A 14,137-nucleotide genomic window follows, 5' to 3' on the forward strand; every position below is an offset into this window, starting at 1 on the left:
CTGGCAGGTTGTGACATGTGAAGTCTTTGTGATGCACTAGAGTGCCCTGACAGCTGGCTGGGAAGCACCAATAGCTCAGGACTAAAAATGTGTTTTGTTTTGAGCTATCAGTGAAGTTTGTTCAACAACACTGCCAACACCAATAATTAGTTCTACCACACTTAACAAGACGGGCTGCTAATCACTGGCCAACATTTTTTGAAACCTGCTAGTAAGGTAATGCCAACCTGCAAAACGGAACCTCATTCAACAGAGACCTCGGCCTCAACACAGTCTAACGCAACGAATGAATGGGCCTGATGTCCTCCTCATTAAATTCAAAAGTATATTAAAACAAAAGGGTAGTGAATAGTGAAGATCTGGGCAAGAAAGGCAAGAAAGAAAAGACATCAGAAGTGTGGAAGAAAGACAGGATGGAAGCAAGGTCGACAGGCTGTCACTTCTGAAATATGCAGCAGTACCAACTCCTGGGTGATAATCAGAAGAGCAGAGGACCAACCACGCATGCGCCCCTTCAATGCATGGGCAAGAACTTGAGATTCATTTGGGCCAGAGATATGGAGGAAACATTGTTTAGAAGATTTTATTTATTTACTTGAGAGAGCGCGCACAGGCAGCGGGGGATGGCGGGGCAGAGGGAGAAGGAGAAGCAGACTCACTGCTGAGCAGGAAGTCCCACATGGGGCTCAAGGCTTGATCCCAAAACCTGAGGACTGTGACCTGAACCCAAGGCAGACGCTCAGTCGGTTGACTGAGCCCCCCAGGTGCCCCTGATGACACATTCTGGTCTTCACAAAAGCTATGAGGGTGATTATTCACCAGTGTGATTCCCTATCCCCAATTTGAGAAACAAGTCATTTGCAACCTTGAAGTAACACACAGATCAGATTAATCTTTTAAAAAATGATTTTTCCTTTTGAAAGACCTGACTCCTTCTGTTTCACAGTCCTCAAGCAAATCTCATCCTACATGAATTTATACATGCTCAAAGGTAGCAACGGTTCATTTACATTCCTTCACTGAGTGCAGGAATCACAATCTATTTGCAATTATAATGCTCTAAAAATAAGTTATTTGATTCTTTCAAATGTGAAAGGTAACAAACAAGTGGAAATATTCTTGTTAAACTACTAATAGAAACTTGGTGATTTGTAAAATAGCTCTGCCGGGGTAGGGTGGAGGGGAGAAAGAAAAAAAGAAAAAGAAAAGTCATTTGGAGGTTTTAAAAGCCTATTTTGGTTTTTAAAGCAGCATTTGCAACAGGGTATATAAGAATATAAACATCAAATTAAGTGACTTTAGCTAAACTAAAACAAGTATGAATTCTCTGACTTTCAAAATCCACCATGAAAACTTTTCAAAACCTGGCATATAGTATTTTCTTGGCTTATACTACTTGAGACAAAAGTAGTGGCTCAGTGGGTTAAAGCTTCTGCCTTTGGCTCATGATCCCTGAGACTGAGTCCCGAGTCAGGCTCTCTGCTCGGCGGGGAGCCCGCTTCTCCTTCTCTCTCTGCCTGCCTCTCTGCCTACTTGTGGTCTCCATCTGTCAAATAAATAAATAAAATCTTTAAAAAAAAAAAAAAGTAACTTTAATGTTTCTTAGGGATCCATATTAAATGATCCTTTCAAATTTGGGCAAACTCACCTAACTATTCTGAAATTATTTGAACACGGGCAAATTTCCACATAAAAACAATGTCAGGGGCACCTGGGTGGCTCAGTGGGTGAAGTGACTGCCTTTGACTTAGGTCATGATCCCAGGGTGCTGGGATCCAGCCCCTGTTCAGCGGGGAGCCTGCTTCTCCTTTTCCCTCCGTCACCCCCCTGCTTATATTCTCTCACTCACTGTCAAATAAATAATAAAATCTTAAAAAAAAGAAAAAAAAAGTAAAGCAACACCTGAGCACAGAGAAATCTGGAATTAAGCCAATATTTCATATTCCATGTTGCTCAAGGTCCACATGCACATGGCAAAGAACTGCAGACAAGTATCCCCATGGTCTGTTTTTTTACATCACTCTTAACAAATCCACTAAAAGCAAAACTTTATGGTAGAAAGGTAATCAAAGGTTTTTAAAAGTTTCTGAAGCTAAGTATGCAAAAATATGTTTAAAGCAATTTTAAGACTACAGTATTTATAAAAGCAAAAAACCAAAAACCTAAATATTCAGAATAGCTACTGTTTATGGAGTGCTTGCTACGTGCCACACTGAAGTGCGGGTATTCTGCATGTTTCATGTCATTTTCAAGATGAGAATTCTCTTAGATGGGGACTAGTAACATCTCCAATCTGCAGATAAGAAACTGGGGCACCACGAAGTTGAGTAAGATTTCTCAGTTGCCGGAGGGCTGGGATCTGAATTTAGAGCAGAAGCCCCCAACACAACAGTGCACTGATTCTCAGGACAGAGAGCTTAAAGAAACAACAGCACCCAAGCAGAATGGTGGGGGGCAGGGGTGTGAGGGGAAGGGGCAAAGGCTTTGCCTTCTGATTGCTGACCATTGTGATTCCTAGGAATGCAGCAAGCGTAGCACATCATACTCAATATAATCTACAATATATATTATACACACAGCCATATCTACATAAATAAAATGCCCAAGAGAATATGCATCCGTTGTTAACAGGGGTAGAACTGAAGGAGAGTGGGGAGGAATTTTAAAATGAGAAATAGGGGAATTACAATTCTACAAACTTCTCATGATCTGAATGTTAGGCAAGAATATTACTTTCTAAATTCTGAAACGATTTCAAACTTCGAGAAAAGTTGCAAATATGGTACAGAGAAAGAACTCCTTATCCCAGAACTGCTGAGAATACGCTGTCAGTCTCATGTTCCACCACCCCAAATACTTTAATGTATGTTTTTCTTTTAAAAATTCTTCCAACCACAACAGAACTATCAAAATCAGAAAACTAACACTGATACGTTACTTCCATTTAATCTTCAGGCCCCACTCAAGTTCTGCCACCTGTCCCAGCAGCGGTCTTCATGGCAAAGAAACGGCGGCATTCAGCTGACTTGTCTCTTTAGTGTCTTTTCAATTTGAAATGGTTCCTCACTCTTGCTTGGACTTGACACTTTCGAAGATGATTGCAGGCCATTTAATTTGTAGAACGTTCCTCAGTATTTATAAAAGCATGTTTGATGTTTCTCCTGATATGATTCAGGTCCTGTATCTTGGCAAGAGTATCACTGAGGTGATGCTGTCCTCTCACTGCCTCCTATCATGTGACACAATTTCAGTGCCGGCCCATTCTGGTGAGACTGACTCAGATCACTCAGTTAGGGTGGCGTCTGCCAGACTTCTCCGCTGTACTCTTTCCCTCATGGTATTCAATAAGTATTTTGTGGGAAGGTATTTTGAAATTTAAATAACCCATGCCTTGAACTCTGAATTTATTTAGAACTCCATACATAGGTTTTATTGCAAAGTAGGTGGAACTGTGTTAAGAACCCTTTGTTTTCTCTTACTCGACAGGTTTTAATCAATGACATCTTAAATTTTGATAATCAAATTATCCCAGGTTTGGCCAGTGGGAGCCCCTTCAAACTGGCTTCTGGGTCCTTCTGAAGTGTCTCTATCATTTTGTGAAAATGTCTTTGCTTTTCTAGGACAAGATATTTCAGGTTCATTTTAAACTTTCCTGCTCTAAATCCTATAATCAGCCATTCTTCAAAAAGCTGGAATTCCTTTGAGTAGAAAATGGTATTTAGAAGCCAAGATCTGGGCATGTGATGTGCTCATTGCTATTGGCGTATTGCTGCTTCCAGCAATGGGAAGAGCAAGAATTGTATGCACACACGTATGTATATAAATACACACATACAGGGTGCCAGGGTACCCCAGTCAGTTAAGTTTCTGACTCTTGATTTTGGCTCAGGTCATGATTTCAGGGTTGTAAGATCAAGCCCCATGTCAGGCTCCACAGACAGTGGGAAATCTGCTTGAATTTTAATTTTCTCCCCCCCACTCCCCATTCTCACTCACTCTCTCTCAAAAATAAAAAAGTAATAAATAAATCTTAAAACACACACACACACACGCATTTTACATCTATAGTATTTCTATGTTTATCAACACTTATTAAAATCTTTGAGTTCACACCAACATTCTGTTTCCAGTCTAATATCATAGGGATTATTCTAGTTTTCTCCTTTTCAGTATCTGAAGCCCTCTTCTCCAACACTGAGAATTTCTGGCTCCCATTATCCTTGATATACTTACCTAACCAATCCATCTGTATTTAACCAATCTACCAGTGAGCCTGCCACTCCAGCCCTATGTGGGTACCCCTCCCCTCTCTTGGGCTCTGATACAACAAACCAGTCCCTCTCTGTATGTGAAGACCTTCTCATTCTACTTGGGCTGTGACACGCTTGGCCAGGATTCCTACCTTCTCTGTCTACCTCTTGGTCGCAGGACTGAATTGTTCAGAAAGGAGAAGAAAAAGAGAAAAATATTTCTGAAAATTAAATGTTTAAAAATATATATTTTTTAAAAATACTCTCCATTAAACTGGAATTTGTGATAAATCAGACAGCCAAACTGAAGTTCACTTTTGCATCACCTATGAAGAACAGGTTTGTTAAGTAAATTAATAGTGTAAACAAGCTTGTAACCCAGATGTTTAACCTACTTAAGAAAGCTAATTGTTTTCAAGCACTTTAAAATCACTGGGCATGTACTTGCCTTTAATTATTATCTAATTACAAATGATTTCTATTTTCTTCATTATGGCTTTGATAACTCCTCTACTTGATTATACTTTAAGAAGTACTACTTAAACTTGATAAAGTTAAACTGCTTTTAAAAAATGATTCTTTATTAATCAATTTGGCTTTTAAATTAATCATCTGAAATCAGGTTTTTAATCATTCAGTGATTGTTCTTTTTTCTTAGTTAACCTATCATGCTGCTCAAAAAGAAAATGCCTTTCACTGACCACCCAGGACTGCCCCCCAAATCTCCTACTCTGTGTGCTTACCTCACTGTCCTCACCTCACAGTCCTCCTTATGTATTATGGATGCAGTGCTGAGGACCCCCCAAAAAGCCATCAGTTCTCATCCTCTGAGTCCATACTTAAAAAACATTCCACTTTATAAAACAGGAATTCACGAGTTAACAAATGAGTCTTTACTGCATTTTTAAAGGCTCTAGGAAGAGACCACGTTCTGGAGTTACTGCACCTCGTTCTGCCCTGTCCTTGTTTATGTGGCCTCAGACCAGTCAGCATGCTTTGGGCATGCCATCTTTCTTATGAGCGAACCATTCTCCACATCCGGTTGTCATGAGGACTGAATAAGGTAATGGGAAGTACCTGCTATAAATGGGCACTTAATGAATATGAGTTCATGACCCCCAACCCCAACCCACCTGCAGCCTTACAGAAAACCTTACTAACATTCAGAGCAGAGTTTTCCAATTTGGTCACACAGAACCTTAGAGAGAACCTATAGAAAAACATGGGTTATAACTGCCTCCTGATTTTTTTTAGAAGATCTTATTAATTTATTTGAGAGAGAAAGAGAGAGAGAGCATGAGCAGAGAGAGAGGCAGAGGGAGAAACAGACTCCCTACTGAGCAGGGAGCCTGACATAGGGCTGGATCCTAGAACCCTGAGACCATGACTTGAGCCAAAGACAGATGCTTAACCAACAGAGCCACCCAGATGCCCCATAGATGCCTTCTTAAATTGTATCTGCCCCTGACCAAACCAAGGGAATCATGAAAAAATATCAGCTAGAGTTCTATGACCTAAAAATGAGCTATCAACTTATCCCTTACCCAGGAGAATAGTATTGGTAGGTATTCATGGGGGAAAGAAACGAGAAATAAACAGGCTATATTTTCAATTCTGACTTCCAAATAAAGATGTCAACTAGTCTAGAAACCCCAACTGATCCTGGCCTGAGGGTCATCTCTGGTTTTTCCTAACCATCTCTGTCAAGTACCAGTGACTAAATATCAGGATTTAATATCTGATAAAAGAAGACCATGTTATTAAGAATCCATGGTGCCTTGCCTCAGTAGCTCAGTCAGACAAGCATCAAACTCTCAATTTCAGCTCAGGTCATGATCTCAGGTCCTGGGATTAAGGCCTGCATCAGTCTCCCCACTCAGCAAGGACTCTGCTTGTCCCTCCCGTCTGCCCCTCACCCGCTGGTGAGCGCGCGCGCTCTCTCTCTCTCTAAAATAAATAAATAAATAAACAAACAAACAAATAAATAAATAAAATCTTAAAAAAAAAATCACAGTGTCAATAATGTGATGCCCTATGGGCTAACCTAGCAGTGTGTTTAAAAAACAACAACAACAACAACAACAACAAAAAAAGCTAGTCCCCAGAAGCAAACTAAGCAGAACTGAAAAGGTCCCAATACATAAGACATTTCAAACACATGGCCTCAACATAAAACTCTAGTATCAGGAGTGATTCTAAAAATTGCCAGCAAATAAAGCCACATGATCTATTTCTCAGTATGTTCAATATTTGAAATATCTAAGCTTTTGGCATGTAAGATTATGTGGTTTTGGTGTGTCACTTCTTTTAAAAGCATGAAAATTTGTTTACATGGAAGAGATGGAAGATGTAAGGGCATTCCTTCCAAACTGCCTCAAAAGCCAGATATTAAAAGAACGCAAACCAAATGCTGAGGTACCACGTGTACACACCGTTGCTTCCCCAAGTTACTGCTTCTTCACAGAGAAGGATGAAGTGGTCTACGTGTCTCATCTGCAAAGCCTCCGAACTTCTGAACAGCCTCTAAGCAAAGGTCAGAAAGCATCTCCCTTGGATGTGCCAAGGGCCCAGGCTCAGAGTGCTACGTCACAGACTTCAGACAAGGGTGGGGAGGGGCAGCGCTCAGGGACAGCGACTGAACTCCTCACCCAAAAGAAGCCCAACTAGGGGTGGCCTGGGTGGCTCAGTTGGTTAAGCAACTGCCTTCAGCTCAGGTCACGACCCCGGAGTCCCAGGATCGAGTCCCGAGTTGGGCTCCCAGCTTCATGGGGAGTCTGCTTCTCCCTCTGACCTTCTCAGCTCTCATGCTCTCTCTCAAATAAATAAATAATTTTTTTAAAAAAGGGAAGAAGAAGCAGCCCAACTAGATACCCAGAAAAGCCGATGGAACCTACAACACGAGGGGACTCCCCTGAGAAGAGGTCCCATCTGTCAAACTGGGAACTGGGAGCTCTAAGTCTGCAGCCCCACAACCACTGCTGATGCTACCACTATTTCTGCTACAGGCAACTCTGATGCGCTGCACGTCAGACAAGCTCTTCTCCGGTCTCGGCATCCCTCAGTCTGCTCTGGCTCTTGTCAGTTGAGATGCATAAAGGTGCGGCAGTTCAGAGAACTCACAGACTGACAGGCACTTGGTCTTCTTTAATTGTGAAATCATCTTTGTTTCCTATGAAAGGATGTTGGGCATGAGCAAGGCAAAAAACTGGAAAAAACTGGGGAAAAAACTGAGAGTTCTACATAAAAAATAATGTTGCCTAAAATACAGAAATTTATTTTTAAAAAGGGAGACAACAGTCAACCGCACCCTTCCATGCTACCCCAAATATTTCTGTTAGGAGGAAGGGTGGCCCAGCAACTTCAGAAAGCTACTACAAAGCTACATGGTGGGGGAGAATCTTTCATGCCTGGCTTCCCCCTACGGCAGCAGAGCACAGGGCTCACGTACACAAATGCAGCAGCCAAGGCTGTGTGGGCCACTAGTTCTACCTGTGTAACCTTGGGCAAGATATTCTGTTAGCCTCAAGAGTCTTCATGAAGATTCAGTGAGTGAACATATGTAAGGCACTTAGAACGTGTGCCTGGCATTCCTCAGAGGAAGCATACAGCAAGTAATTTTATCTTTCCACTTAAAAAGAAAAAGAAATGTTTTTAAAGTAATCTCTATACTCAATGTGGGGCTCGAACTTACAACCCTGAGATGGAAATTCACGTATTCCGCTGACTGAGCCAGCCAGGTGCTCCTCTTTTCCTTCTAATATGGAAAGTTCTCACCTCTCCAATCCAGACTCTCTCTTTACCTAATCTTCCAAGTCATTTGCTGCTCCCTGGTTTTATCTTAAGGGAGCCTGGACTCTCAAACATTCACCAATATTCACCAGCATTCCCCCAAAGACTTCACCCCTGGTGATCCCACACTCCCTTTCTAGGCCAGTCCTCATTCAGCCTCAAATGAACCCTAACCAGCTGCATTCTTCACCTTGACTTGCTGGAAAAATGAAATATCTTCCTTCCCAGTGAAGCCCTGAGAGCTGGTATATGTTTCACGGTTTTCTTCCTTCCCTTTGGTGTGGGGGTGGGAAGGCTGTTCCAAATGTTTTAGCTCTTTAGGCTCCCCTTTACCTGCTCAGACTTCCTCTTCTATTTTACAGAGAGGAGGGACTCCCATTCAGACGTCAATGTCTCTCAAGGGAACTCTCTCAAATATCCTTCCTTCTATTTCCAAATTTACTCCTCCCTCTCGAAGGCTAACCTGTCATATATGCAGTGAATCTCTTCCCACACCTCAGTTCTCTTCTTGGACCCTCACTCCCATGTTCAAGTCAATGAACTGTAAAAGCCTAGTGGGTGCCAAGTTCAGTCTGTGGATGATCAGGATACAGAGCTCTTCTCACACTTTCAATCACTACTCCTCTCCTTGCTCCTTCCCCTTAGCCTTCTCAATCATGTTTTAAAATGTAAGCCCTCCAAGGAGAAGGATTTTTATCTAATTTGTTCTCTGCTTTATCCCTAGAGATTAGGGATAGGGATTATTAAAACACATAAGGCTCTCACACTCAATAGGTATTTGTTGAGTTAATCCAAGTCATTCTTGATTCATTTAGTCCTTCAAAAAATGTTCACAAAAAAGCAAAAAAAACAAACAAACAAACAAACAATCTGATCAAAAATGGGCAGAGCACCTGAACAGACATTTTTCCAAAGAAGACAGAGAGATAGCCAATAGACACAGGAAAAGATGCCCAACATATCTCAACATCAGGGAAATGCAAATCAAAACCACACTGAGATATCACCTCCCATGTGTCAGAAAAGCTAGTATCAAAAAGACATGAAATAACCAGAGCTGGAGAGGATGCGGAGAAAAGAGAACCCTGGGGCACTGCTGGGAACACAAATGGGTACAACCATCGTGGAAAAATGGTGCAGAGGTTCTTCAAGAAAATAAAAATAGAAATACTCTACAATCCAGTAATTTCACTACTGGGTATGTTACCCAAAGAAAACAAAAACACTAATTTGAAAACATATCTATATATGCACCCCTGTGTTTATCACATTACACTAACAGAGATACGGAAGCAACCTGAGTGTTCACCGACAGATGAATGGATAAAGAAGATGCAGTATATACATAGACGTGGAATATTAGTGGAACCCCTGACAGGCTCCATCAGTAGAGCATGTGACTCGTGATCTCAGGGTTGTAAGTCTGAGCCCTGTGTTGGGTATAGCAGTTACTTAAAAATAAAATCTTTAAAAAAAAAAAAAAAGGAATGAGTTCTTGCCATTTGTGACAACATGGATGGACCTAGAGGATATTATGCTAAGTGAAATAAGACAGAGAAAGACAAACACCACATGATTTTACTTATATGTGGAATCTAAAAACCAAACCAAACCAAACCAAACCAAAATTCTAAATATAGCAAACAAACTGGCGATTGCCATAGAGAGGGCTGGGGGGGGGGGTAAAATAGGTGAAGGGGGATTAAGAGAGGTACAAACGTCCAGTTATAAGATAAGTGAGTCATGGGGATGTAACGTACAGCACGAGGAACACAGTAACATACTGATGCTATATGGTGACAGACGGGAGCTACATGCATCACGGTGAGGAGAGTACAATGTACACAACTATCCACATCATTACATTGTACACCTAAAACTAACACAACATTGCAGGTCAACTACATTTCAATTTTTAAAAAAAGTCCCCTGGGCTCTCTGTGTGTTACAGTGCTGGGTCATAGAAGGGAGCACAACTAGTTTCGGGCCCACAGCTGCTCACTGTGTTGACAGAAAAAGACCCCAAGTACATGGGAAGACTTCCCAATGTGACCAGGGCCAAAGAGGATGGCAAAGTGCTGGGGCTGCTGGACTCAACGGAGCCCTACACCTAATGCCCTGAGCTCCTCCAGGCCAATCTCACGACCCAAATTCGGGGCTTATTGCTACTGGCCCCTGAGGACTACCCTTCACCTTCGCTTCCCTAAACTCCTTCCTATCTGGGTTTCGCTTGGAGAAACCTTGTTTCCCGTTTTCATCCCACTCCTCTGACCATCTGTTAAGGGAACACTGTCGGTCTCATGGCCTAGATGACCATCTCCAGATGTAAACTTCTGTCTGGGAAACTCTCTTGAGCTCCTGACCCTTACTTCTACCTGCCCAGTTATAGTAAATGCCCAGCAAACACCTGAAATGTGTCCAAAGCAACACACAGCCTCTCACACCCCATCCTCACCCCACTACCTACTCAAAATCCCTTCTCTCCCCGCTGAACATGCATGCCGGCTCACGGCCGCACTCATTCTCCTAGCCCGGGCCTTCCTGACCTACTGCTCCTCCCTTTCTGATCTAGCCAATGGATTACACTTCAGAAGTGTCTCCAAAATCTGGTCTTTCTATCTTTACGATCATGGCCTTAACTTACATTTTTTTCCAGTTGCTCCTCTTGCTTTGACTGGCCACAATCTCCCCCCGCCCCCATCACACCTTCAACCTGGAGATCAAGTGAAGCACAGTTGATTTTTTTAGTTGCTTTCTGCAAGATGGTATCTAGATTTCTTACAATACTCAAAGGCCAACCAAGCCTTGCACTCTGGCCCAAAGAGCCAGCCCTGCGACCTGCTAGTAGCTCAGCATCTGTCACCCTCACCCTGTCCCTAACTCCTTGTCTTTGCTTGTGCTCTTTCCTCCGCCTAAGATGCTGACAATAAAACTAATGAAAACGGTCACTAACACTGACTCCAAGCAATACACTGAACACTTCAAATGTGTTCTCCTTTAATCCTCATAACTATTCTTTGAGGTAGGTGCCATGATTACTCCACATCTTACCGGTGAGAAAAGCTGAGGCATACAGGTAATACTGCCCAACACTGGGCTGTCCAGACTTCAGAACCCGAGTTCTTAACCACTACACCATAGCGCCCCTGATCCACTAGCCATCCCTTCCACCAAACGGTTCCTAATCACCCTTTAAGACACAGCTCAAACACTCCCGCTTCGGTGGGACTTCCCCAGTGCCCTAGGCCTCTCTCCCCATCCTCCAGGAGCCCTGGGCATCATGCTTTTTATCTTTATTACAGGCAGCCTCACTGGTTGAGTCCCAAAGATAAGTCAGGTTGTTTTTATCTTTGTATTCCCTGCCCTATACCCCGTCTGACACACACACACTCAGGAAACACACAAACTCTTCTCCAAGTACACAGAACCTGTGGTCTATCCTGCTCAAACTCAAGTCTACCCTCCACGTTCTGGCTCCCGAGCACCCTTCCCTGCTAACCAGCTCCCAAGCACCCTCCCGTGCTAACCGCAACCTCTCCCCTCATCCTCACCTACCCCCCCAGGCCTCCTCCATGCTGGGGCTGCCACTCCCACAGCCAGCTGATAGCATTATCACCACCAAGCAGGGCCAGCAAGGAGCTGGAGAGGAGCTGGCGGGGCACCCCTTGATTACAGAGTAAAGTGCATCTAAGAAGCACTTTCCCTGGCTGAAGAAAGAGGGGACATTTGATGTGGGGCTGCCAGATTTAAGGTCTTGGTCATTTAAAACGCCTAAGTCAGATGGTGAACATAAAAATGTACATAATAGGACAAAATCTGCCATGAACATTATTCATAACTCATAAAGAGCCAACCAGCTGACAAAAATGTACATAAGTAATATTATTTAGTTCTGTGATCTACTTGCCACTTTTATATAATCACCATCATTATATATTTCATTAAATCAGATAAACTTTGCTATAGGTTTTGATTACTTTAGATGCTACAACTGCTCAGCACCTAATGGAATTGGTTTTTCTTTTCTTAAAGTAGAATGGTTACTTGCTCACAGTCTGTGCCAAGGGAACAAAGTAATTTTTTAAAAAGTATGAGTCAATGAAATCATCACCACTGTAGCCAGTAAATAAGAATGAAGGCAGGCAGTCCCAGAACTTGAAGTAAGGTTTATTCCTTTGAGTGAGGCTAATAAAAACCAGGAAGTACACAGTTAATTGTAACACATGCTAAGAGATGGTCTATAATTAGGATGTGGTTCCCAAACGCTGACCTTTAGTACCTGTGCCGATCTATACTTCCTACGTAATGGTTTTCATAAAGCTATATTCAACTTAATGAGATGTCTATGATTCTGAGACCTTCCATTCAACTGTTACAATGTTTTTTTCTTTGAAACAATGGTAATAAACAGTGAGTTTTTTAAAAATGCCTTTACCTGGCAAGTTTACAACAGGTAACTCATTCGGCTCCCAATACTGCTTTTACAGTGTCACAGTTCCCCAGAACCCAAGTCTGGAAACTACCATGGGAGAGCGTCTGAAGGAACTTGGGCCAAATAGAGTTTGTGTGACCAGGACATAGTTTTAGAAAGGAATAACCAAAACGTAAAGCTAATGATGCATTTCCTCAAACTGTGTCTAAAAAACCAAAAACCTGGCACTTTAAGATTTTATATCTGCACATTACTTAAGATTCCCAGTGTACATTACATTAGCATCTAAGTCCTGTAGTGAGCAAAAACCAGTTTAATTCAGAATCAGGAAAGGAATTTTTTTTTTTTTTTTTACAAGCAAACCTATTAGTACCCCCAACAAACTGTAGGAAATCTTGACCTTATCAAATGTATTAAAGTTTGTGTAAAAACAGAATGTGTTAATAGAGAAGATACATCTTTACGAAACCTGGAGATGGGGCAGGGAAGTGCCCCCTACCCCCTCCAAAGATGAGTGAAACAGTGTTTTCTGCGGGACTTTTCCAAGAGAGAAAATATAATCTGTCAAAAGGTGTTTTCTACTGGGGCGCCTGGGTGGCTCAGTGGATTAAGCCGCTGCCTTCGGCTCAGGTCGTGATCTCAGTGTCCTGGGATGGAACCCCGCATCACATCGGGCTCTCTGCTCAGCGGGGAGCCTACTTCCCCCTCTGTCTCTGCCTGCCTCTCTGCCTACTTGTGATCTCTCTCTCTGCCAAAGAAAATAAATAAAATCTTTAAAAAAAAAAAAAAGGTGTTTTCTACATAAGGTTCTCTAAAATCTAGAGGAATATCGTATCTCCATTCTTCAATGTGGATGGTCAGCTCCTTTTTGATCTGAATGGAACACTCTGGGCATGGAGGACAACATTCTGGTCATCAAAATACCCACTTCCCACACACCAAAGTAACAAATTAACATTTAAAAAAATTGCTTATGACTATGGTTGATGAGATAACTCAGTGAACTGATACATTTGATTCTCAAGACCAGCACCTGTGGAATATGATGTCTCATGTCTCACATGGGGTTCCCTAAAACTTCTTCAAACCTCATGAGACAACCTTTAGTGGATCAAATTAAAATTTAAATCAAATTAGTGGGTTGGGATCAGCTTTTTTGAGTTGGGGTGGGTTTTTTGTTTTGTTTTTAGGTTTATTTATGTATTTGAGAGAGAGAGTGTGCATGCAAACAGAGGGAAGGGCAGAGGGAGAGAGTAAGAATCTCAGAGACTCCCCGTTGCTCCGTCTCAGGACTCTTGAGATTCTGACCTAAGCCAAAGTCAAGAGTCAGACACTTGGGACACATGGGCGGCTCAGTCAACCATCTGTCTTCAGCTCAGGTCATGATCCCAGGGTCCTGGATCAAGCCCCACATCATGTTCCCCGCTCACTAGAGAGCCTGCTTCTCCCTCTCCCACTCCCCCTGCTTGTGTTCCTTCTCTCAATGTGTCTCTCTCTGTCACATAAATAAATAAAACCTTAAAAAAAAAAAAGAGTCAGACACTTAACCCGCTGCCAACCAGGTACCCCAGGCTGTGTTTGTTTGTTTGCTTTTAACAAATAGAATATATCAGAATACATTACACACAGTAACAGAAAGTCCCTATTTTTGCTTCTGTGTACACAT

At 42.3% G+C, this 14,137-nt stretch overlaps 1 protein-coding gene across 22 annotated transcripts in view; it reads right to left on the bottom strand.

Annotated features, from left to right (window-relative positions):
* TNRC6B (trinucleotide repeat containing adaptor 6B) overlaps positions 1-14,137 on the bottom strand; it is a 261,328-nt gene that overhangs the window by 115,151 nt on the left and 132,040 nt on the right. The window lies entirely within an intron of this gene.

This window comes from Mustela nivalis (genome assembly GCF_964662115.1).
Source record: "Mustela nivalis genome assembly, chromosome: 7".
NCBI lineage: Eukaryota > Metazoa > Chordata > Mammalia > Carnivora > Mustelidae > Mustela > Mustela nivalis.